Here is a 26,982-nt window from a genome sequence, read left to right on the forward strand (position 1 = left end):
ACAAGACTTTCTTCAGAGAAATTGACGATGACATAAAGAGATGGAAAGACATTCCATGCACATGGATTGGAAGAATAAACATAGTTAAAATGTCCATACTACCTAAAGCAATCTACAGATTCAATGCTATCCCAATCAGAATCCCAAGGACATTCTTTACAGAAATTGAACAAAGAATCCTAAAATTCATATGGGGCAGCAAAAGACTGCAAATTGCTAAAGCAATCCTGAGTAAGAAAAACAAAGCCGGAGGCATCACAATCCCCGATATCAAAACATGCTACAAAGCTACAGTGATCAAAACAGCATGGTACTGGTACAAAAACAGGTCCACAGATCAATGGAACAGAATTGAAAGCCCAGAGATAAAACCACACATCTATGGACAGCTAATCTTCAACAAAGGAGTTGAGGCCTACAATGGAGAAAAGAAAGTCTCTTCAACAAATGGTGCTGGGAAAACTGGACAGCCACATGGAAAAGAATGTAAATCGACCATTCTTTTTCACCATTCACAAAAATAAACTCAAAATGGATCAAAAAGACTTAAAGATTAGGCCTGAAACAATAAATCTTCTAGAAGAGAATATAGGCAGTACACTCTTTGACATCAGTTTCAAAAGAATCTTTTCGGACATTATAACTCCTCAGATGAGGGAAACAATAGAAAGAATAAACAAATGGACTTCATTAGACTAAAGAGTTTCTTCAAAGCAAGGTAAAATAGGATTGAAACAAAAAAACAACCCACTAATTGGGAAAAAATATTTACAAGCTACTTATCCAACAAAGGATCAATATCCATAAAATACAAAGAACTCACACAGCTTAACAACAAAAAAACAAACAACCCGATCAAAAAATGGGCAGAGGACATGAACAGACATTTCTCCAAAGATATAAGTATGGCCAAGAGACACACGAAAAGATGTTCATCATTGCTAATCATCAGGGAAATGCAAATCAAAACTACACTAAGATATCACCTTACACCCGTTAGATTGGCAAAAATATCCAAAACCAAAAGTGACAAATGTTGGAGAGGTTGCGGAGAAAATGAACCCTCATACACTGTAGGTGGGAATGCAAAGTAGTGCAGCCACTATGGAAAACAGTATGGAGATTTCTCAAAAAGTTAAAAATAGAAATACCCTATGACCCAGCTATCCCACTACTGGGTATCCATCCTAAGAACCTGAAATCAGAAATCCCAAGAGTCCCTTGCCACCCCTATGTTCATCGCAGCATTATTTACAATAGCCAAGACGTGGAACCAACCCATATGCCCAGAAACTGATGATTGGATAAAGAAGATATGGTATATATACACAATGGAATACTACTCAGCCATAAAAAAGGACCAAATTGTTCCATTCGCATCAACATGGATGGACCTTGGGGGTATTATGTTAAGCAAAATAAGCCAGACAGAGAAAGATGAACGCTATATGACCCCACTTATAGATGGAAGTTAACATATAGAGATGGAGAACTGATCGGTGGTTACCAGGGAAAAGGTGGGGTGGGGAGAGGGCACAAAGGGTGAAGTGGTGTACCTACAACATTACTAACAATAATGTACAACTGAAATCTCACAAGGTTGTAATCTATCATAATCTTAATAATAAAAAAATATCCCTATGGGGGCCGGCTCCGTGGCCGAGTGGTTAGGTTCGCCTGCTCTGCTGTAGCAGCCCAGGGTTAGGATCCTGGGCGCGGACATGGCACCGCTCATCAGGCCACGTTGAGGCAGCGTCCCACATCCCACAACTGGAGTGACGTGGAACTAAGACATACAACTGTACAGGGGGGATTTGGGGAGATAAAAAGCAGAAAAAAAAAAAAAGATTGCCAACAGTTGTTAGCCCAGGTGCCAATCTTTAGAAAAAATAAAAATCCCTATGATCCTCACTTTTCTAGAGAAGAAATCAGCTTCTTATTTTACATTCCTTTTCGAGAAGAATGACAGCAGGGTGTGTCCAGAAGGCTGTACTGTTAGCCCAGTGCCAGTTCCGTTACGCAACATGTTCTCTCTAAATGGAAAATAAAACTTACAATGTTATAGTCAGGTCAGCTAAAAGTTATGCCTCACATCATACTCAGATCACTAAAATTTCAAATCTTGCCTGAAATCTGTGTAAACTGGAGAAATAAAATAAATTTTTTTGTGTTTAACTTAGCACATAAACACAGACTGTCTTTACTCACTCAAAACCAAACAAATACAGAAATAGAGAATAGAAGTGTTATTTGTTTCTTTGTTTTTATATATTGAGCCATTTATTCTAATTTCTTTGATTCATAAGTAAGTAAATGCAAACTTCATTTGGACACCATACAGTTCACACTTCCTCCATGTGGTAAGAGAGCTCTCTGTTCTTTGTATCTTAGTTTCCCTTCTTCTCTGTATCTCTTCCTCTGCATGGCCAATTAGCAGCCCTTGTAGCACCAATGCTCTTGGTAATTATGTTTGAGATTTGTTTATTTAGGAATGTGTTATTTAATTTTCACGTATTTGTGAATTTCCCAAATTGTTGATCTATTTTTCTATCTTTCTATTAATATATCATTTTCTACTCCCCTTTTTATGTTGCACTTTAACAAATTACATTCTTATATAATGTGTTGCTTATGAACATGGAATTCTATTTATTACATTGTGGAGTTGTCCTTTAAAGCAAATAAAAGAAAAAAAGGTAGTTACAACCAGAAAATACATTTATGCTGTCTCTCATCTTTACCTATGTGGTTACTTTTACCAGGCTTCTTTATTTCTTCATATGGATTTAAATTTCTATTTAGTGTTATTTCATTTCAGCCTGAAAGACTTTCTTGTAGGGTAGGTTTCCTAGGGAAAAACTCTTTAATTTTCTGTTCATCTGGGAAAGTCTTGATTTCTCCTTCATTTTTATAGGATAGCTTTGCCAGATATTGAGTTCTTGATCGAGAGTTTTTTCTTCCAGCATTTCAAATATGTCATTCCACTGTCTTCTAGCCTCCATGGCTTGTGGTAAGATATCAGCTGTTGATTTTCATTGAGGACCCTTAGTATGTGATGACTCACATTTCTTTTACTGTTTTCAAAATAATTTCTTTATCTTTGTCTTTTGAAAGTTGGATATGATGTGTCTGGGTGTGGATAACTTTGAATGTATTTACTTTGAGTTTGTTGAGCTTCTTGGATAGATAGATTAACAATTCTCATCAAATTTGGAAAGTTTTTTATCATTATTTTTTCAAAAATTCTGTTTGCCCATTTCCCTTTCTTTTCTGTCTTGGATTCACATTATCCAAGTATTAGTGGGTTTGATGATGTCCTTCAGTCTGTAAGGCCCTTTTCATTTTTCTTCATTCTCTGTTCTGTTCCTCACACTGGACAATATCAATTGACCTAATATTCAAGTTCATTGATTTTTTTTCTTATGCACACTCATGTCTGCTGTTTAATCACTCTTATGAATAATTTTTCATTTCAGTTATTTTACTACTCCAGAATTTATTTGATTTCTTTTTAGAATTTCTAAGTCTTATTTGTATTCTATATTTGGTAAGATATCTTTTCATACTTTCCTTTAGCTCTTTAGAGATGCTTTTCTTTAGCTCTCTGAACATGTTAAAAACAGCTGACGTAATGTCTTTGTCTAGCATGCCCAAAGTAGGGGCTTTCTCAGGGCCAGTTTATTATTATTTTTTCTCCTGTGTAGGTCATACTTTCTTATTTCTTTGTATGTCTCATTTTCTTGCTGTTGTTGAAAACTGAAAATTTTAAATAACATAATATGGCAACTCTGGGAAACTGATTCTCTTGTCTTCTATAGGATTTCTCACTGTTCTTACACGTTTTATCTATTATTTGCTTGTTTAGTGACTTTGAGCTAATTCTGTAAAGTCTATATCTTTGCCAAGTGTGGCCACTGATGTCTCTATTTGGTTAGTGAGAGGTCAGCTAATGATTGAACAGTGATTTTCTTAAATATCTACATCCACAAATCTCCCAGTCTACAGAGGTGCTGGGTCTGTGTGTTGGGGCATGCTTCAACACTCAGCCAGGCAGCTTAGAATTCTGCCTTAGCCTTCACTTCCTGCTTGCACAGAGCCGCAAGGTCAGCCAGAGGTGAGAGTAGGGCTTTCTCAGGGCTTTCCTGAGCTGATGCAGAGTCCTATGAATGTGTGTGGCCTTCTAGATTCCCATGAATATGGTGGAGCATTTCAAAACCCCTACAGACATTGTTGTTCCTCTCCTTTTTAAAAATCTCTCTTTGATAATCTTTTGTTTCCTATAATTGTTATCCATCATCTCAGGCATCCTTGATGTCAACAAACCGTCCCCAAGGAGAGGCTTTTAACACTAGGTGAGTTTGAGTGAGGTAAAATAAAGACAAGCGTTTTTAGTGGGGTTTTTCAGAGAACTATCAGACAGGTCAAATAATGACTCTTGTAACAATGCTTTTCAAGAGCTCAAACTCTGTTCTACTCTCTCTGGAACCATAAATGTAGGCTTCAGTTTTTAAGGGTACCAGTGAATTGGAAAGTGGTAAGGGAACTAGATTAAGTTAACACATCATGAATCTTGCCTACCAAGGCTTGCTACCGTTTTTATTTCCTTACTTTTAAACTAAATGCTTCATGGGTTTCTGCAAGCCTTTCGTTATCTTCCAGAGTTCTGACAAAGTTTATTCCAACATTTTTCCTGTTTTTTTTTTCACTGCTTTTATGGAGAGGTAAATTTTCAGAGGTCCTTACTCTGCCGCTTAGGCTGGCATCACCCTAGATGATATCTTTGCCTTCATTTTTGAAGAATACTTTTGGTGGGTGTACAATTCAGGTTTGGCAATTTTTCTTAGTACTTGAAAGATGGAATTCAATGACACTGGCCCCATTGTTTCTGAAGTAAAGTCCATAGTGATCCAATTTTTCTTACTCGTTTATGTCTTTTTCCATCTCTGGGTCCTGTCAAAATTACTTCTTTACCTTTCGTTTTCATCTGTCTGACTGATGTGGCTTTCCTCATGTTTATTCTGCTTGGGGCTTGCCAAGCTTATCTATTTGTTAGTCTTTCTGATATTATCCTATAGAGTCCTTAGGATTTACTCATGTTTTCTATTTTTTATTTCTTCATTATTATCATTTATACTATTTATTCTTTGTTTATTCCTATCGATCTATTTTTAAAGTTCATTAATTGTTTCCTCTAATGTCATCTTTCAGCTACAAAATCCATCTGGTGAAATTTTTTATATCAAAAATTGTTTTGACTTTATAAAATAGTTTATTCTCTTCTTTCATATACATTTTAATTGTCTACTGATATTTTCTCTACTTTTTAAAAATTAGGGACTTGTATACTGTTATTATGATGATTAAAATTATTCTAACTACTATTATTACTTGCCTTCCTGAGTTTAGTTTTAGAAGTGCCTTTAAAGTCTGTGATTAATAATTCCAACTTCTGATTTGTCTTGGGGTTTGCCTCTGTCAATTTTCTTTTCCTTTGTGAAAGGACCGTGTTTTCTTGATTGTTCACATTGTGAGTAATTTAGATAATATTCTAGACATTAAGAATATTTTGTTCAGGAAGTTCTGAATTTTGTTACATTCCTCCAAATAGTGTTGTTTTTATGTTAGAAGCCAATTAACTTGGTTAGACTCAAACTGAAAACCATCTCACCTGTGGTGAACAGCAGTGGGGATATCAGTTCAGACTTCTTGCAGTCTGCTACATGCATGTGTGGTGCCAGCCATATACTTCGGTAAAATGCATGCAGACACACACACACACACACACACACGCACACACACTATGTATATAAATATAAGATTTAAAATTTTACTTTCTGATTTTTCTCTCTTTTAGATTTATCTTTTTACTCTCCAGTGACTCTGATGCTTCAGAATCCTTCTGGATCCTCTGACTAGAAAGATTATGGCTTTGTACACTTTTTAACAGTATGCATTGGTAAAACAGATTTGTTTTAACAATCTACTGTGTTGTGATTGTGACTGTCCTCAGATCAAAGCCACAGACACAGGAAATTAAATCCATTTTTATTCCTAGCTTGCTCCGAATTTTTATACCCCTCAAAAATCTTCCTGAAAAGGCAAGGATAATTCTCTCAATGCTATTTTCCAAATTATATCAGAAGTTATAGCTAATGCAATAAGAGAAGAAAAAGAAATACAAAGAATATAGATTGGTAAGAAAGAAATAAAACTGTCTTTGTTCACAGATGACATGATTATATACGTGGAAAATTAAAAAAAAAAATTGACAGTAAAACTCCTGGACCTAATAATTGATTATAACAAGGCTGCAGGATAACAGGTTAATATACAAAAGTCCATTGGTTTCCTATATACCACCATTAAGAAAAATAGAATTTAAAATTAAAAACAGAATACCATTGAGGACAGCCTGGTGGCATAGTGGTTAAGTTCACTTGCTCCACTTTGGTGGCCTGGGGTTCACAGATTCCGATCCTGGGGGTGGACCTACACATCGTTCATCAAGCTGTGTTGTATTGGTGTCCCACATACAAAATAGAGGAAGATTGGCACAGATGTTAGCTAAGGGCAAATATTCCTCAGACACACAAAAACACAAAAACAAAAAACACCACACAATGCCATTTACATTAGCACCCCAAAAATGAAATCCTTAGTTAGATGTATAACAAAATATGCGTAAGATCTGTATGAGGAAAACTTCAAAACTCTGATGAAGAAAATCAAAGAAGAACTAAACAAAAGGAGAGATATTCAATGTTTATGGACAAGAAGACTCAATGTTGTCAAAATATTCTTTCCAACTTATGTATGTATTTAATTAACTATCAATCAAAATCCCAGCAAATTATTTTATGGATACCAACAAACTGATTCTAAAGTTTATAAGGAGAGGCAAAAAACACAGAATAAATAATACATATTGAAAAAGAAGAACAAAATTGGAGGACTGACACTAACCAATTTCAAGTCTTACCATAAAGCTACCATAATCAAGACAGTGTGATACTGAGAATAGACAAGAATAGACAGATAGATCAAAGGAGCAGAATAGACAGCTCAGAAATAGACCCACACAAATATAGTCAACTGATCTTTAACAAAGGAACAAAAGAAATACAATAGAGAAAAGATAATCTTTTCAACAAATGGTGCTGGAACAACTGGACATTCACATGAGAAAACGATTAATCTAGAGACAGAAATTATGCCTTCACAAAAATTTACTCAACATAGATCACAGACCTAAAAGCGAAATGCAAAACTGTAACATACCTGAATATAAAATGCAAAACTATAAAAATTGGATACAACACCAAAGGTAGAATTCATGAAAGAAATAATTGATATGCTGGACTTCATTATAATTAAAAACTTCTGCTCTGTGAAAGACAATGTAAAGAGAGTGAGAAGATAAGCCACAGACTGGAAGAAAATATTTGCAAAAGACACTTTGTTAAAGGAATGTTATCAAAAATATTCAAAGAATTCTTAAAATTCAACAATAAGGAAACAAACAACCCAAATAAAAAGTGAGCCAAAGACCTGAACAGAAATCTCATCAAAGAAGATATACAGATATACAGATGGCAAATGAGCACATGAAAAAACATTCCACATCATATCTCATCAGGCAACTGCATTTTAAAACAACAATAAAAATCATCACCTATCTATTAGAATGGCCAAAGTCTGGAACAGCGAGAACAGCAAATGCAACAGAGCATGTGGAGCAAAAGGAACTCTCATTCGTTGCTGGTGGGAATGCAAAATGGGACAGCCACTTTGGAAAACAGTTTGGTGGTTTCTTACAAAACTAAACATACTTTTATCATACAATCCAGCAATCACATCTCCTGATATTTACCTAACTCATATTCACACAAAACTCATGTGCAGATGTTTATAGCAGCTTTATTCATAATTTCCATAACTTGGAAGTAACAAAGATGCCCTTTAGTAGGTAAATGAATAAACTGTGGTATATCCAGACAATGGAATATTATTCAGTACTAAAAACAAATGAGTTATCAAGCCATGAGGAAGCTTAAGTGCATATGATTAAGTGAAAGAAGTCAATCTGAAAACGCTGCATAGTGTATGACTTGAACTATATGATATTCTGGAACAGGTGAAACTATGAAGATGGTAAAAGGACTGGTGGTTCCTAGGGAGTGGGTAGGGGATGAGATGAATACATGGGGCACAGAGGATTTTTAGGACGGTAAAAATATTCTGTATAATACTGTAATGATGGACTTATATCATTATACATTTGCCCAAACTCACAGAATGAACAACATGAAGAGTAAAACCTAATGCAAACTATGACTTTCTGTGAATATAATGTGTCAATATAGGTTCACCATTGTAGCAAATTTACCACCCTGGTGGGGGATGTTGATAATGGAGAGTATGGGGGCAGGGGATACATGGGAAATCTCTGTACCTTCCTATCAATTTTGCTTTGAACTTAAAACTCCCTTAAAACAACAGTCTTAAAAAGCATCTTCCTACATTTGTTTAAGCAAAAATCCTAAAGTAGAATTCATACTTCTTTGATTTCTTGTCTATTTGCTTTCCCAGAATTTACAGTGCTATCTGCAGGAAATGTCCATTATGAACTTATTCCTCTCTACAGATAGTGTGTTGTAATAAATAGTGGGGATTTGTTTTAATTAGATATGGTAAGACATGCAGACGTGGAAAGGACTGTCATGAGGAAGACGTTTATACTCACAGATCCCTAAAAACAGGAGGCAAGACAAGCTACATGGCAGGGGCTACATGGGGAAGCATGGAGATCGGTCAGGAGGCAGAGAGAGTAGCAGTAAAATGAGGGCAAGAGCTTCTATTGTGGTTTGCCAAGGATTGGCTTCTTTGAATAATTTCAATGTGCCCTGGAGCACAGGGGCTGTCCTTAGTTGTTTGATACCTGGCCTGGGGTGATTAGGGTAGATGAGTAGTGGCCCACAGTGTGAGAGCTCAAGAAAGGAGGTGGCTGAGGTAAGGTCTCTGGGTTCATTGGTTTGCCTCATGAAGGTCATGCTTGCAGGTGAGTCCTTTCCTATCTTTAGGGATTGGCTGGCCCTGGGAGGGGTAGTCCCTCCTGTGTCAGCAAGCAACAGAAATAAAAAATTTCAAAGCAACAGAATAAAAAAATATGCTTAACACATACTGTAACCTACCTATGTATTAATTTTAGTCAGGAACACATTATGTATTTTGTCCAATGCCTTTTGTAATCTATATTAATGAATTCATGCTTTCTATGCATATATTTTCTCATCTTTGTCCAGTTACCCTTACGTATTATAAGTCTAATTGAAGAATTGTTAACATTGAACCATATTTTGGTTTCTGGTTATCAACCTCACTTTGTTTCATTAACATATTTATTATTATTATTATTATTATTATTATTATTATTATTATTATTTGAGGAAGATTAGCCCTGAGCTAACTACTGCCAGTCATCCTCTTTTTTGCTGAGGAAGACTGGCCCTGAGCTAACATCCATGCCCATCTTCCTCTACTTTATATGTGGGATGCCTACCACAGCATGGCGTGACAAGCGGTGCCATGTCCACACCTGGGATCTGAACCAGTGAACCCTGGGCAGCCGAGAAGCAGAACATGTGAACTTAACCACTGCACCACCAGGCCGGCCACCATTATCATATTATTTTAATTTACTTTGCAATATATTTAACAATGCTTTAATTGATAATTCTATAATGTGTTTTTGTTCCTCAGTAGTATAGTATATGCATTTTATAGAGTTTCCATATCTTTGAGTCCTTAATTTTAAAGATTTTATAATACTCTAACAGGTGTACCTGCCATACTTAATCATTCCTTCATAGTTAGAAATTTGTACTGTCTAAAATTTCACATTTGTCCTGCTATGAATAAGTATTTACAACAGTTTTATTCTGGAATGTGGATTGCTTCTTATATTAAGGTTACGAATATTGTGAAAGGTTGGTGTGATTTTTCCCCTTTGACAATAAGGAATGTGAGAATTTGTTTTCATTACCTGTGTTTGATGTTATGGTTTCCAAAATATTTTTTTCATTTTGGTACTAAACTTCATAGCAGTATTTTCTTTTTATTTTTTTTATAATAAAAGTGTTACAAACATAGTTGATAGGAATGATAATTGCTAAGCAGATTTATTTTTAAAAAATTAAAAGCCATGTTTCTTTCACCTTGGAGTGTTAAGTTCTCACTCTATCTCTGAAATTTAGGGAATTAGTTTCAAAATTATAAAAGGTAACCCCTCTGAAAATGCCTTCTCCTGAATGATAAGAAAAATTATATTCATGCTTTTTAAGTTTCATAAATATTATATACATGCATAAATTAAGCAAAGATGACTATGTTGAATTGCATTATTTTACAAAAGACTAACAGTTGAGTGAATTCAGCATCACACTGGAGTGACTAGTTCCCTTATTCTCTCCCCACTAAGTTACAACCAAAAGCACATTCACTGACAAACAGAGGATTCCCTACAAAGCACAATAGGATATGTGAGAGATCCACAAAGCCATACATCTGAAGGTGGGGGTACTTGATCCCTGGGAAGCAGTGGAAGGATGTGACTTGATCCTTCCCCCTCCCTGGTGGCACCAATTTATATTGTGGGTCCTCACACAGCAGTAAGTGAATCACTGTAAGAGGAGGCACAGGGGCAGGCAGGCCTGTATGTGAATACTTTCACTTTCAAAATAGGAGCCCAGCCTGTGGGAGTTCCCACATTGCTGCAGCAGCCCCCTCCATAGGAGCACTCCACACCAAGTGGAATGGCTCCACTACCATGTGGGCACCCCACCAAACACAGCATCCCAGGAAAACTGCCTGTGAGTGTAGAGTGGGCCCACACACATGAAAAAAATGCCCCTCCACTCCTGCCTACTGACCCAGCTTTGTCGGTCCCTGGCCAAGGCAGCAGTCCCACACCAGAGCACCTGTGTGTGTGTGTGAGTGTATGACCCACCCAGTGGCTGTGGCCAGCAGGCAAACACAAACTAGACCTATCAAAACAACTTCCAGCAGACGTAGCAGGTTCAGAAAACACAGATCTTGCCCTGCCAAGAGGTGGCAGGTGGAATCTGCAATCCGATACTACCATAAATGCATGGGCAAAAGATCAGTTCATCAAACACCATGAAAAACTGCAGTAACAGTTCAGAGAAGAAGAAAAATGACAACTCTCCAGAAACCAATCCTGAAGTCACAGAAAGTTACAACAAAAATGAGAGAATTCAAAATAGTTGTCATAAAGAAACTCAATGAGTTACAAGAAAACTCAGAAAGGCAGTTCAATGAACTCAGGAATAAGATTAATGAGCAGAAGGAATACTTCACCAAAGAGATTGAAACACTAAAAATAAAACAAACAGAAATTGTGGAGATTAAGAACACAAGGAATGAGATAAAAACCTATCTAGAACTTTTTAAAAATACAGCTGACATTATAGAGGATAGAATTAGTGATTTGGAAGACAGAAATATGGACATGATTCAGGTGGAGGAGGGAGAAATAAGACTGACAAAACGAAGTAATTCTTTGAGAAACATCTGAATCAATTAGGAAAAGCAACATAAGGATTATAGGTATTCCAGCGGGAGAAAGGAGCAGAGAGCTTCTAGAAAGAAATAATAGCTGAAAACTTCTCAAATCAGGGGAAAGAACTAGACTTACAAGTATGTGAAGTCAATAGAACTCCTAATTACATCAATGCAAAAAGAGCCTCTCTAAGGCATGTAATAGTAAAAATGGCATAACTCAATGACAAAGCAAAAGTATTAAGGTCAGCAAGGCAGAATAAAATAACCTACAAAGGAACTCCTATCAGGCTATCAGTGCATTTCTCAGCAGAAAATTTACAGGCTAGGAAAGAATGGAATTATGTATTCAAAATACTGAAAGACAAAATCTTTCAACCAAGAATATGCTATCCAGGAAAACTATCCTTGAGATACAATGGAGAAATAAAAACTTTCCCAGATAAACAAAACTGAGGGAGATCATCACCACTAGAACTCCCTTACAAGAAATAATCAAGGATTCCCTCATACCTGAAAAAAAAGGTAAAGGATTAAAAAGCCTTGAGCAAGAAGACAAATAGACAAAATCAGAAAATTTCAGCTCTTTATCAGAGCATGTTAGCAAACACGTTACTATAAAATAAAAGATAAAGGGAAGGAAAGCATCAAAAATCACTATAAACACTTCAATTTAGTCACAAACTCACAACGCAATACAGAATAATTTGTGGAAACAATAACTTAAGTGGAAGAGAAAAGGGATAGAATCTGTTTAAACTAATGGAGATAAGAGGCTATCAGGAAATGGATTATCTTATCAACAGGATCTTGTGTACAAACCTCATTGTAACCACCAAACAAAAAGAGCAGAGCTACAAATCATAAATAAAGAGAAAACCATCACAGAAAACCACCAAACTGAAATGGCAGTCAGAAATACAATGAAGAGAAAAGAGGGAAATATACAACAACTGGAACACAAGAGACAAAATAGCAGTATTAAGCTCTCATATGTCAATAATCACTCTAAATGTAAATAGATTGCATTCTCCAATCAAAAGACACGGAGTGGCTGCATGGATTGAAAAGACCCAACAATATGCTGTCCCCAGGAAACATATCTCAGCTCTACAGACAAACACAGATTCAGAGTGAAGGAATGGAAGATGATACTCCAAACAAATGACAAACAAAAGAAAGCAGATGTTGCCATACTTATATCAGAAAAGTAGACTTCAATATAAAAGGCAATTAGAGACAAAGAGAGGCAGTTTATAATGATAAAAGTGACAGTCCACCAAGAGGACATAACACTTATGAATATAAATGCACCTAACACAGGAAGACCAAAGTATATAAAGCAACTATTAACAGACCTAAAGGGAGAAATTAACAGCAACACAATAATAGTAGGGAACCTCAATTACATCATTGGATAGATCAAGACAGAAAATCAACAAAGAAGTAGTGGACTTAAATGAAAATCTAGGCCAGATGGACTTAGTAGATATGTATAGAACATTCCATTCCAAAACAATAGAATACACATTCTTCTCAAGTGTACATGGATCATTATCAAAGATAGACCATATAGTAGGAAACAAGGCAAGCCCCAATAAATTTAAGAAATCTGAAATCATATGAAGCATCTTTTCCAACCATAATGCTATGAAACTAGAAATCAAGTACAAGAAAAAAGCTTAGAAAGTCACAAATATGTAGAGACTAAACAACATGCTACTGAATAACCATTGGATCAATTAAGAGATCAGAGGATAAAAATTTCTGAAAACAAATGAAAAAAATACATCATATCAACTCTTACAGGATGCAGCAAAACTGGTTCTAAAAGGGAAGTTCATAGCAATACAGGCCAACCTCATCAAACAAGAAAAATCTCAAATAAGTAAACTACCCCTAAAAGAACTAGAAAAAGAAGAACAAACAAAGCCCAAAGTCAGCAGAAGGAGTGAAATAATAAAAATTGGAGCAGAAATAAATGAAACAGATACCAAAACACAGTAGAGAGGATCAATGAAACTAAGAGCTGGTTCTTTGAGAAGATAAACAAAATTGAGAAACTTTTAGCCAGACTCACTAAGCAAAAAAGAGAGAAGCTTCAAATAAATAAAATTAGAAATGAAAGAGGAGAAATTACAACCTATACCACAGGAATACAAATGATTATGAAAGAATACTATGAAAAACTATATGCCAACAAATTGGATAACCTAAAAGAAGTGGATAAATTCTTAGACTTATACAACCTCCCCAAATTGAATCATTAAGAAATAGAGAATCTGAATCACAAGCCCAATCACAAGTAAGATTGAGACACTAATCCAAAATCTCCCAAAAAACAAAGTCCATGACCAAATGGCTTCTTTGGAGAATTCTATCAAACATTCAAAGAAGACTTAATATCTATCCTTCTCAAACTATTCCACAAAATTGAGGAAGAGAGAATGATTCCTAACTCATTCTATGAGGACAACATCACCCTGATGCCAAATTCAGACAAGGACAACACATAGAAGGAAAATTACAGGCCAATATCACTGATAAACATAGATGCAAAAATCCTCAACAAAATGTTGGCAAACTGAATATAGCAATACATTCAAAAGATCATACACCATGATCAAGTGGGATTTATTCCAGTGATGCAGGGATGGTTCAACATCTGCAAATCAAATAATGTGCTATACCACATTAAGAAAATGAGGAATAAAAATCACATGATCGTCTCAACAGACAGAGAAAGCATTTGACAAGATCCAACAACAATTTATGATAAAAAATAATTCTCAATAAAATGGGTATAGAAGGATAGTACCTCAATATAACAAATGCCATATATGACAAACCCACAGGCAACATCATACTTAGTGAAAAATTGAAAGCCATCCCTCTGAGAACAGGAACAAGATAAGTGTGCCTGCTTTTGCCACTCTAATTCAACATATAGTGGAGATTTTGGCTAGAGCAATTAGGCAAGAAAGAAAGAAATAAAAGGTATCCAAATTGGAAAGGAAGAAGTGAAACTCTTGTTTGCAGACAACATGATTCTGTATATAGAAAACCCTAAAGAGTCCACCAGAAAACTATTAAAAGTAATCAACAACTACAGCAATGTTGCAGAGTGCAAAATCAACTTTCAAAAATCAGTAGCATTTCTATACACTAATAACAAACTAGCAGAAAGAGAATTCAAGAATACAATCCCATTTACGATTGCAACAAAGGAATAAAATATCTAGAAATAAATTTAATCAAGGAGGTGAAAGACCTATACAACGAAAACTATGACATTATTGAAAGAAATCAAAGTTGGCATAAAGAAATGGAAAGTGATTCCATGCTCATGGATTGGAAGAATAAACAGTTAAAATGTCCATATTACCTAAAGATATCTTCAGACTCAATGCAATCCAAATCAAAATCCCAATGACATTCTTCACAGAAATAGAACAAAGAATCCTAAAATTTATATGGAAGAACAAAAGACTGCAAAAAGTCAAAGCAATCCTGAGAAAAAAGAACAAGCTGGAGGCATCACAATCCCTGACTTCAAAATATACTGCAAAGCTGTGGTAATCAAAACAGCATGGTACTGGCACAAAAACAAACACACATATTAATGGAAGTGAATTGAAAGCCGAGAAATAAAACCACATATCTATGGACAGCTAATCTTTGACAAAGGAACCAAGAACATAGAATGGAGAAAGTGAATTCTCTTCAATAAATTGTGTTGGGAAAACTGGACAGCCACATGTAAAAGAATGAAAGTAGACAATTATCTTTTGCCATAAACAAAACTTAAGTCAAAATGGATCAAAGACTTGAAGGTAAGACCTGACATCACAAAACTCCTAGAAGAAAATGTAGGCAGTACACTCTTTGACATTGGTCTTAGTAGTGTCTTTTCAAATACCGTGTCTGCTCAAGCAAGGCAAATAGAAGAAAAAATAAACAAATGGGACTATATGAGACTAAAAAGCTTCTGCAAGGCAAAGGAAATAATCAACACAATGAAAAGATAACCCACTAACTGGGATAAAATATTTGCAAATTACATATCCGACTAGGGGTTAATTTCCAAAATATATAAAGGAGTCATACAACTCAACAACAAAAAAACAATCTGATGAGAATATGGGCAGAGGATATGAACAGACATTTCTCCAAAGAAAATATGCAGATGGCCAACAGACACATGAAAAGATGTTCAACATCACTATGTATTAGGGAAATGCAAATCAAAACTAGAATGAGGCATTACCTTACACCTGTCACAATGGCTATAATTACCAAGACAAAAATTAACAAATGTTGGAGAGGATGTGGAGAAAAGGGAACCCTCATATACTGTTGGTGGGAGTGCAAACAGGAGCAGCCACTGTGGAAAACAGTATGGAGATTTCTCAAAAAATTCAAAATAGAAATACGATATTATCCAGCTGATCCACTGCTGAGTATTTATCCAAAGAACTTGAAATCAACAACTCAAAGAGACTTATGCACCCCTATGTTCACTGAAGCATTATTCACAATAGCCAAGACATGGAAGCAACCCAGGTGCCCATCAACTGATGATTGGATAAAAAAGAGGTGGGATATACATACAATGGAATATTACTTAGCCATAAAAAAATACAAAATCGTCCCACTTGCAACAACATAGATAGACCTTGAGTGTACTGTGTTAAGCAAAAGAACCCAGACAAAGAAAGAGAAACACAGCATGGTTTGACTCATATTTGAAAGATAAACTAACACATGGACAGAGAACAGATTAGTGGTTTACCAGAGGGGAAATGTGTTGGGGAGTGGGCATAAGGGGTAGAGTTGCACATATATATGATGACGGATAAAAATTAGACCATTGGTGGTGTGCATGATACAGTCTACACAGACACTGATAAATAATAATGTACACCTGAAATTTCACAATGTTATAAACCATTAAGACCTCAATAAAATAATTGAAAAAAAAAAGACTGACAGTTGCTTCTGAGTAAAGCAGCTGGAATGCAAATAAATTTTTCAAAACTCAGGGGCGACAGCCTCAGGTAAGGGAGAGAGACACCTAACCCTTCAATTAAGTGAGAGAAAGCCAAAGGTTTACTGGGGTACAGAGGACCGGTATTCTCACCATTCCCCTGCTCTCAGGAAATGCTCGCCCTTCCACACATCACTTTTGATCATTGCTTCATATTGTGTCTATATAGCCCTTCCTCGACTTACGATGGGATTACAGTCCCAATAAATCCATCCTAAGCTGAAAATGCATTTAATACACCTAACTGACTGAACATCATAGCTTGGCCTAGCCTACCATAAATGTGCTCAGAACACTTACCTCAGCCTACAGTTGGGCAAAATTATCCAACACAAAGCCTATTTTTTAATAAAGTTTTGAATATCTCGTGAAATTTTTTGAGCAGTGTAAAGAAGGTGAAAACCAACATGGTTGTACGGATACAGGTTGGTTGTAAGTATATAGGTTATTTATCCTCATGATCGCATGGCTGACTGGGAGCTGCAGCTGGCTGTCCCTGCCTACCATCACCAGAGTATTGTACTGCATATTGCCAGCCCAGGAAGAGATCAAAATTCCAATTTGGAAGTATGTTTTCTACTGAATGCATATTGCTTTTGAACCATTATAAAGTCAAAAAACTGTGAGTCTAACCATGGTAAGTGGAGGACTGTTGCTACATAGAAATTACTCTAAGAAGGAAAAATATATTGAGTAAATTAATGTTTAATATGATTTAATGTTATAATTAAATAATATATTATGAATTATATAATATATGATAAAGTGTATTTAATAATAAAAATAGTATTTGCTCGAGTCATCTGTATGCTTTGACTTTTGTAGCATTTTAAACATTGAACAACTTTTTTCTGCTTATTTTAATACATAGTGCAGGGGAGCAATGCTTTTACTCTGCTATATTTCATGAGGGCTCTAAGGCAATTTTGCCTCTGGAGTAGTGAAATTCTCCAGTCCCCTTCCTTACACGGTTGGGCTCATTTATTACACTATTGGTAAAATCATACAAGCATACTGGTTAGGTGCATGGATTCTGGAATAAAAAGTATACTAGGCTTGAACGAACTATTATCCATTTATTAGAAAGGAACCTTTGGCTAATTACGCAAACTCTTGTTGACTCAGCTTCCTCATCTGTAAAATGTGGATAATATTTAAACTTATCTGGTATAGTTTTGGTAAGAATTAAAAGAAAAAAATGATTTTGAAGTAACAACTAGGATATCCGACACAAAATAAGGCTTTATTTTAAAAATTATTTTTATGTAACTAAATTTAACAATCTTTCTTCTCTGTGTCTGCATGAGTCATGGTTTAGCAAGTTTTCCCCACTCTTGGATTCTAGAGGAATTCATCCATAATCCAGATGAAGTTTGTAATAAAATTTCAGCACCAGAAAAAGAAGATGCTATTTGAGAGGACTGAGTTAAATTTATAATCAAACTTACAGAGAAGTGACAACTCTTTGATACTGACTTTTCTAATCTAAGAACCTAGAAGGTCTTTCCATTTGTTCATATCTAATTTGTTACATTCAGGAGAGTTTTTCAATTTGCTTTTTATTTATGTTTTATTTGTTCTGTTTATGCCTGAGTATTGCAATTTTGATATGAATTTCTGGATATATTATATTTTCCATAATGCCTTCATTTCTTATCCATGATTTGTTTTTTAGTATAGTTTTAATTATTTTGTGATGGTGTCTTAATTTATTTTCATTTTAGTTAGAAATCATTCACTACATAATGATGAAACTTTAAAATGTGTTTAGACTTGCTCCATGTTGTGGTTTAATCAATAGTCATAAATATTCCATTTTTAAATTGAAATTGCTATAAATTTTCCCATTACCGATGTAGAACTTTTTGTATTTCCACCAGATACTAAATAAAGGTTGTTAGTGGAGTAGTCCAAATCTTCTTAAATTTTTCTCAAAGTTTATTTTATCTGATATTAATATAGACATACTATTTTCCTTTTGATTAATTTGACTATTTCCATATTTTTATTATACTGGAGTTTTTAAATTTACATCTGACCATCTTCATATTATAAAGCAAGCATTTTTTTCAAAGAATTTTTTTTTTGAGGAAGATTAGCCCTGAGCTAACATCCACTGCCAATCCTCCTCTTTTTGTTGGGGGAGATTGGCCCTGAGCTAACATCCATGCCCATCTTCCTCTACTTTATAAGTGGGAAGTCTGCCACAGTGTGGCTTGACAAGCGGTACACAGGGCTGTGCCTGGGATCCGAACCCACGAACCCCAGACCGCTGAAGCAGAGTGGGTGAACTTAACTGCTGTGCCACCAAACCGACCCCCAAAGAAAATTTAATTTGATTTCCAAGATATATGGATCAAATTTCTGTCACAATATTTTATGGGTTTGCTTTTTCCTTCTTTTTATATCATCCCTATGATTTCTCATCTCTGGCATGCTTTTAGGATTGCTTCATTTTATTCACATTTCTTTTCTCTTTGTTACTTTGGAAGTTGTATTCCCTGTTTCTATTCTTTTGGGAGTAACTTTATAAATTTTAATAATTTTAACAGTGTCTCTGCCCTACTGAAAAATACATGGATCTTAGGATCATTAACTCCCACTCTCTGCCCAAAGTGTATACTATTAAGATCCAGTATTTTATTTCAGCTTTGTTTCTATCTGCATTCTTTGAAAACAGTTACTGTTTTTTATTCTGTATATATCAGATTCACCTACATGTTTAACAGTTTGACATTTCTTTGTTCTTTATTCCTACCTGTGTCTCAGACCTTTCATCTAGTATGATTTTTATTTTTCCTGAAGTATATCCTTCAGAAGTTTCTTTAATGAATGTCTTTTATAATTAAATCCCTGAGTGTTTTGTTAATTTGTATTTGTTTTGTATTCACATTAATTCATGAATGATCATTTTTCTCTATATGCAGTTCGAGGTTAACAGTTAACTTTTCTCAGTACTTCATGTCATCTCACTGACACCTGGTATTCGGTGTTGCTTTGAGAAGTCAGGCACCATACTGGCCTTTTTGTTTGATGAGTCTGGATATGGGGCTTTTGTCTGCCCTTTCCAAACCTGGGAACTGGAGTTTCTCATCAGTTGTGCAAAAGTCTCACCCACTATTCATTTTGCTCTATTCTCTCCCTCTTCACCTTAGGGAGTCATATTAGAGATACCTTAGGTCCTTCCGTCCAGCTCCTATGTCTGCTTCTTGCTCATATTTCCATATGTCCATTATTAGTCTCTTGGTATTGCATTATGCAATATTCTTTCAGATACACATTACAGCTCACTAATTTTCTGCCATTTGCAGTCTGTTGTGATTTTTCCCATTGTGTTTTTAACCTTACTTATTCAAATTTTTATTTCTAGAAGACCTGGTTGACTCTTCCTCACACCTTCCTGACCATGTCCTGTGATACTTTTGCCAGATTTTATTTTGACAAATATGGTTAAACATATAAAATATTTATATTCGTTATCTGTTAATTCTAACATCTGAAAAATTTTTATTCCAATTCTGTGGTGAGTTATTTTCACAGCCTTTGCTCATTATGTCTGTTTCCTCAATCATTTTGTCATTTTTCCCATAAGCTAATTTTCTTATATGTATCATTCATGGAAATTATTTTGGGCCCGGGTTAAGGGAGTCTCCTATCAGAAATGGTTCACTTCTGTAAGCTACATAGCCACCTAGAGATGCTGAAAACCTAAAATTTATTCAACTTAAATTTTTGGCTAGAGTTATTTAGAGCCACATAGGCAGTTTTTATTCCAGCCTTATATCCATATGAGGCTGAGCTTCTGGTCAGTAATTGTTGAGAAGGCATTTTTCTCTCCTTCTTTTCCTCTTCTCTATCTAGCTGAGATCAGGAAAGGAATATCTTCTTACAGCGTCATTCTCTGAGTAGACTATTTTTTCCCAGTTTCCTGACAGAACAAATTGTCTTTCCCAGGTCTCAGATGTAAGTGGGAGTCTCTAACCTGAGCTCTGTCCTTGTGATAACTCATAGCTTTGTCTTTTGCTCTTTTGCTTAGAACCCAACCACTAGGCTACTAGACATTTTATTTCTCTGTTTGCAAACCTAAGGGAAATTAGCGGATAAACTGAAAGTCTATTCAGTATAATATTTACATTTTGATGGAACTACAGTATAAGTCAGGGTCTCTCTTGACCATCTGTGTACTGATTTTTGGCATCTGCTTTCTGTGAATATATGCTTATCTCTTTGGTGGGATTTATTTCTTTCCACATTTATCAGGTACTGCTATCAAAGGATGGCTATTATTAACCCATGTTTCTTAGTTTACTTATAGCTTATTTAGCTTAATCTCAAAGCTGTATAGAGCATTATCAGCTGCATTAAAAGCCATCCAGAGATAGCAGTTGGGAACAGGATGATATTATGAGAGATAACTATACCCTTGTGTACACTTACTATTGCCATCGTCCGTTGGCCCACAGGTAAATGAGAGTTAAGTACAAATTTTATATTTTAAGCTTGTTAGTAATAACAGAAATGTAATAAATGAACATGAATGTCTATTTTCTCGTCATGGTGTTATTACTAGTCTGGAATTATTATTAATCATTATGAACAGAAAATACTTTACAGACTAAAGATTATGTTGTTTTTTTATTTCATTGTAAGTTAGAGGTTTTTTATTTTAAACCAAACTTATCAATTAAAAAATCAATTAAATCCCTACATGGACTATTTATTAGTTTTCTAGGGCTTCCATAACAAAATACCACAGCCTAGGGGTGAGAAATTTATTTTTTCACAATTCTGGAGTCTGGAAATCCAAGGTCAAAGTAATAGCAGGGTTGGTTTCTCCTGAGTCCTCTCCCCTTGGCTTGCAATGGCTGTCTTCTTGCTATGTCCTCACGTGGCCTTTTCTCTGTGCCCTCTTCTTTTAAGGACATCAATATTATTGGATTAGAGCTCCACACTTATAACCTCATTTAACCTTAATTAGTTCTTTAAGAGCCTGATCACCAAAGGTTAGGGCTTCGGCATATGAATTTTGAGAAGATAGGATTCAGTCCATAATGGACTATAAATAATCTAAATAAATTTTTTTAAAAATATATTTTGATCTAAATTTTAAGGAGATGTAAAGACATTACAAAATTGCTATCAGATGTCTGAAGCTTTGCTACCTAAAGCTTTCTCTCTGTCTGGCAGTCTCTTCTTTGTATAGTAGACACTGTTTTATATTACATATTCAAAAATATTCAATAATATGAGTGATACCTGCTGTGCCTTGTTTTTCATCAGAGATTAAGGTCATTCATTGCTCAGTGGGAACATTGAGTTAAAGAAAACAAATTTTCAAGAAGACAGGAATGACCTGCAGGCAACACTAACTCTGCATTTCAGAATCTGACAAAGGATAAGATGCTGTATGAGTGTGTGAAGAGTGAAGAGAGCAAATCATCTTTTACAGATTATAGTCAATAATTGTGTTTTGCAAATCAAAGAAGTTCTAGACAGGGAGAAAGGTCTCTTATTGCCTTTTCACAAGGTAGGAATAATAGCAAACAATTTCACAGGGTTGTGGATATGAGACAAATGTTTAATTACTGATTACAGTAGTTTGTCTTAAGCATGGTGCCATCGATTTTGTTTATTAAGAAATTAAACAAAGCTATAAGAACTTTTCAAAAGCCACCTGTGCTACCAACAATAATGAATGCAATTATAATTTTTGAGATGCTCTGGGGAAAAAAATGACAACCAGCACAAGATGAAGGACTGCAAAAGTAGAGATGCTGTGGAGCACTCAAGCCAGCTAACATCTGTCCAATGCAATCACATCTGTCCAATGCATCTGGAGACTGCAGAGATGAGCCAGGCATACATGCTGCTAAAATAAAGTCATGAAATCTAGCCTGAAGCCTCAAGTGGATATATGCTTTGTGGCCTCATTTGAGTTCTCATTTATTATTGTCACAAAACCACTGTGTAGTTCAGCATAATTCATTGCAGTCGGTGGTCTTCAATCAGGAAAGGCCAGGAACAAAAATAGCAAGAATTATGAGATATAGTAACATTTTGATTATATATAATGTCAGTTTGGAGTCTACTCAAAATATTTGGGAGTATATCAGCTTTTAAATTTACACCTTACCTTGTCTGCCTGGCTTCTGGTAATATCCAATTTTTAAAATAAGGAATTAATTCCTTCATAAATCTATGTGTTTTCTTATGCATCCTACAGTGGAAATGATAGGAAAACAGGGAAATCTTAAAGGGGAAATATATCACAATCAGACAAATTCTTGAAGGTTCTTTATGCCAGAGTCCACAGGTATTCTCTTAGTGTCATAGTTTAGAAAATCTTATTACCTTGCATTTATGAAATGGAAGTAGCAGAAGGAAGAGAACCACTTGATAGTAGGAAAATACTATCAGCATCAATTGATTTTTTTGACTTCAAGATGGTTCTGGGATGCTGTTGTTGAGGAGGATCTCAGCTCTTGCAAGTTTCACCCTCCTTAATGTTGCTTAGTGGGCTACAGCCTTTCTGTGATCCAGGTGAACAAAAAATTCCAAAATTTCTGAGTTGCAGTTTCCATATTTATATACAGGAGTATACTCCTTACCACAGTGATATTAATATTCATTACCACTGGGAGGTGTATGTGGTCCAGACCACCCCAGAATATCTTAATGGCAAATACAACGAATAAACACATGGCAAGGTCCCAGAGAAGCACACATGAGTTTTGCTTTAAGAAAAGCTGACCTGGAAATTCCCTTAACCTTGAGTAGGTTGGTCAAGAGTTCTGAGCAACTGATCTTGTAAGACTCTTCTAAAAGCCTCCTTTGAATTGTGTTTGAACACAATTTAGAGATTCCTCCTAGAAACCACTTAGGATACAACTTCAAGCAAAGTTATTTCTGTGTAGTTCTCTATTATTTAGAGTACATTGTGTGTATAATTTAAGTGTTGAACATGGAGGGGATCAGAATATGCCACACCAAAATATGCCACTTTAGCATAAGCATTGTTTTGAGCAGAAGGTAATTGAGAATCAAAAGATTCAGGAAGAGTTCTCTGCTCTCCCTTTATCTGGCTAACACAGATCCTAAATTTCCCTTTATGAAGGTGCTCCCCACCCTGTACCAAGAAGAGAAGAATGACTCTTATCATCAGAGATGCAGTGTCTACACTAAGATGAATCTGAATAAACAGACCTTACTAAATTGATGTTATCTTCCATTTGTTCCCCCATATAGTTCCTGACTATGAACTTCCCATGATTTATCATCCCTTGAAGCCCAAACTCCTTTTCCTTTGTTAAAATAGTATGTAAGTCCCCAATTTTAATTGCTTCTTTGAGTTTCACGTCTTTTATGTGAATTTTCATGCATGTAAATATTCATAATGATTATGTGCCTTTTCTCCTGTTAATCTCTTTTGTTAGTCTAATTTGCATTCCCTGGAACAACAAACCAAAAGAGTAGAGGAAAAGTTTTTCCTCCCCAACAAACAACAGCCTCTGGTAAATTATAGAGAGGCTATCTAAAGACACCAGTCAGTGTGAAATTTTCAACGACATCAGAGTATTTTGTTGCTAGTAAGTTTTCAAGAAGACAGGAAACACAACTAACAGTTTTTGAATGCCCACTTGTCAATCACTGTGCTTCTAAATGCACTAAAACCTTCAAAGTAGGTCTTAGTTTGCAAAGTAGGTCTTATTTTCCTAATTCACAAATGAGGAAATTGAGGCTTGGAGAGTATAGGTAACTTGCCCAAGGACACAGGTTTCTCTTTCTACTTAGCTCACACTCTTTCTACTGCACCTCACTGCCTCCTGGTTGCAAGCATTGTAAATGAGTGCCCCCTCTGTTCTGCGTATCCAGTATAGGTTGGGTGAGCTGATATAGGATTCATAGTGTGTGCGGATGTTGCTGCATGCGCTTTTCCCTTAATGTGTCCCCTTGATTGAGTTTATATGCCTTGAATCGGTGACTTGGGTGAATTACCATTTAAGGTTGGGCTTTTCCAGGTTGTGACATAGAAATGTTGGCTTAAATTGTACTATTAAAGCTAAAAGAATCCCAAGTCAAGTTATTTTAGAGTCTTCTCTTGATTTGTGTTTTGGCACCATAGTTTTTAATACAACCAAAAAAATATTCAACCTGCTTTCATTTAAGAAGCTGAATTATCTTGTATTATGAATTTATACATCTGTTCACTCTGTGATTCCATAACTTTCTAGTGAATAATGTGTTAAACTTGACGAGTTTCCTTGTGAGATGCTGCCTTTATGCTCATCTTTCCTCTGATTTTGAGGGATATCCTATCCTCAACTCTCCCTTCCAGGAAAAATTTGTCTGGTAAAGCTTAAAAAAAACCCAACACATTTCAAAACTCACAATGCATTACACTGCTTTGTCACAGCTAGCAAATACCACCTGTCTGGTTGTCTATTAACTTATTGTCATAGGATGACACTTCCATATATCCAGTGCTTTCTTGAATTATTTTCCCATTGTGTAATGCTTCTTTACAGTAGTTGAAGACATGAGGACATATGAGTCTTAGATACACTTCTGTGCATTGATTTCTATGCTTATCAATATTAATTCTGGCATTTCACTGTCTAGCATATGCTTCCATCTCAAAAATCTCTTGAATTATGGGAACATGGTTCTTAAAGAAGACACAACACATAAAACCTCTGTTATTTAAATTTTATTCAAATAGAAAAAATATATTTTGGCCTACAAAATAATTTCTTTTAGAGTTCCTTTAAAGAGTGGTAATATTTGTTAATTATCTGTATCTTTGTGGGTCATTAAATTTAACAGAATTTGCGAGAAAGAAGTAACCAACTTCAAGCAGAGGAGATTGGAATTTAAGTATTTCAGACTTTTTCATTGCATCAAGGTTGAGTATTCATAGCTTGACTGAGCGGGTGGAGTGGGCTAGAGATGGATTGAAACCCAAGCAAGGCCAAAGGTCTCTTATGAGGACAGATGATGAGAGGTAGTCCTGGCTAAAAGCACAAGCTCAGTTGGATATCAAGGGTCTGGGTTCTTAATTATGGGACTCAGTTACAGCTCATACCCTGGGATTCTCCAAAATCAGATATTGGAGTATGCTGACAAATGTGCAGAACAGAAGGATAGACATCAGAATAAATATAATCAAAAGTGGCATCAAGCAGAACCTGCTTGAGGAGAGACAAATGACTATGTTCAGGGCCTATCATTGTAGATGAGAAGCATGTAGACTATGTGTGTTTGTGTGTGTGATATGTAGTGTGTACAGTGTGTATGTGCATATGTGAGGTGATGTGCATATATGTATATGTAGCATATGGTATACATGTGTTTTCGAGGGCGTCATATATGTTTGTTGTGTACATATGTATTTGTGGTGTGGTGACGTGCATGAGTGTGTGTATGGTATGTTGTGCGATATATGTATGTGTGTGACTGGGTTGTATGCATATATGTGAGTGTGTGGGGTGTGTATGTGTGTGTGAGAGTATTCGCGTGTCTCAGTTACTGCACATTATCACATCATACTATAAAACCAAGCATTGGGACTCAAGAAATAAGAAATTCCAGTGTTTAATACATCCTAAATAAGACCAGCAAAAGAAAACCATTGATGACTTAACCCAGCAGTCCAACAGATAACCCAAGAAGAATGGTTTCATCAAAGCTTATTGAACAAGAGACATGACATTATTGAAGCTCTTTTTTTCTGAAGCCCAAGTAGAAGTGCAGATTGGAATGGGCTGGTTCCAAGAATAGAGGATCCAGCTGTGGCAGCAGTCATGGTAAAACAGATGAGAGGATGAATCACCTTTTGGAGGTATGCTCAAATTAAGTTCCAACAGTCTGGACGTACCTGGATCTCATTTTCCTCAATGGTAAAATGTGTGAATGTGATTATATCTAAGAATGCTCATGTTCTAAACCTTTGTTCCTGTGCTTCTAAGGTAAAAATATTATTATTTTGTGGGCATTGGGAAAATTTGACCTGTTACACAAATACTGTTTAGAATCTCCTAAGGTAGAAAAGTGAATCAGCATAACTTCAATTTATTAAAACATGCTAAAGAACTATTGCAGTGGAATCTATCAACTTCTAAAAATAACAATTATTAACTGGGATATCCAGAGTAATAGAGTACTTAAAGGAATGTTATGCAGATGAAAACATTACCCTCCCCCAACTGTTTCTTTTTTTTTTTCTCTTTTGGTGAGAAGGTTTAAGTTCTGCTCTCAGCAAATTTCAATCATTATATATAATACAGTATTATCAACTACGTCACCATGTTTTACAATTGATCTTCAAAACTTATTCATCTTATAGCTGAAAGTTTGCACCC

The sequence above is a fragment of the Equus caballus genome, chromosome 15 (genome assembly GCF_041296265.1).
Source record: "Equus caballus isolate H_3958 breed thoroughbred chromosome 15, TB-T2T, whole genome shotgun sequence".
Taxonomy (NCBI): domain Eukaryota; kingdom Metazoa; phylum Chordata; class Mammalia; order Perissodactyla; family Equidae; genus Equus; species Equus caballus.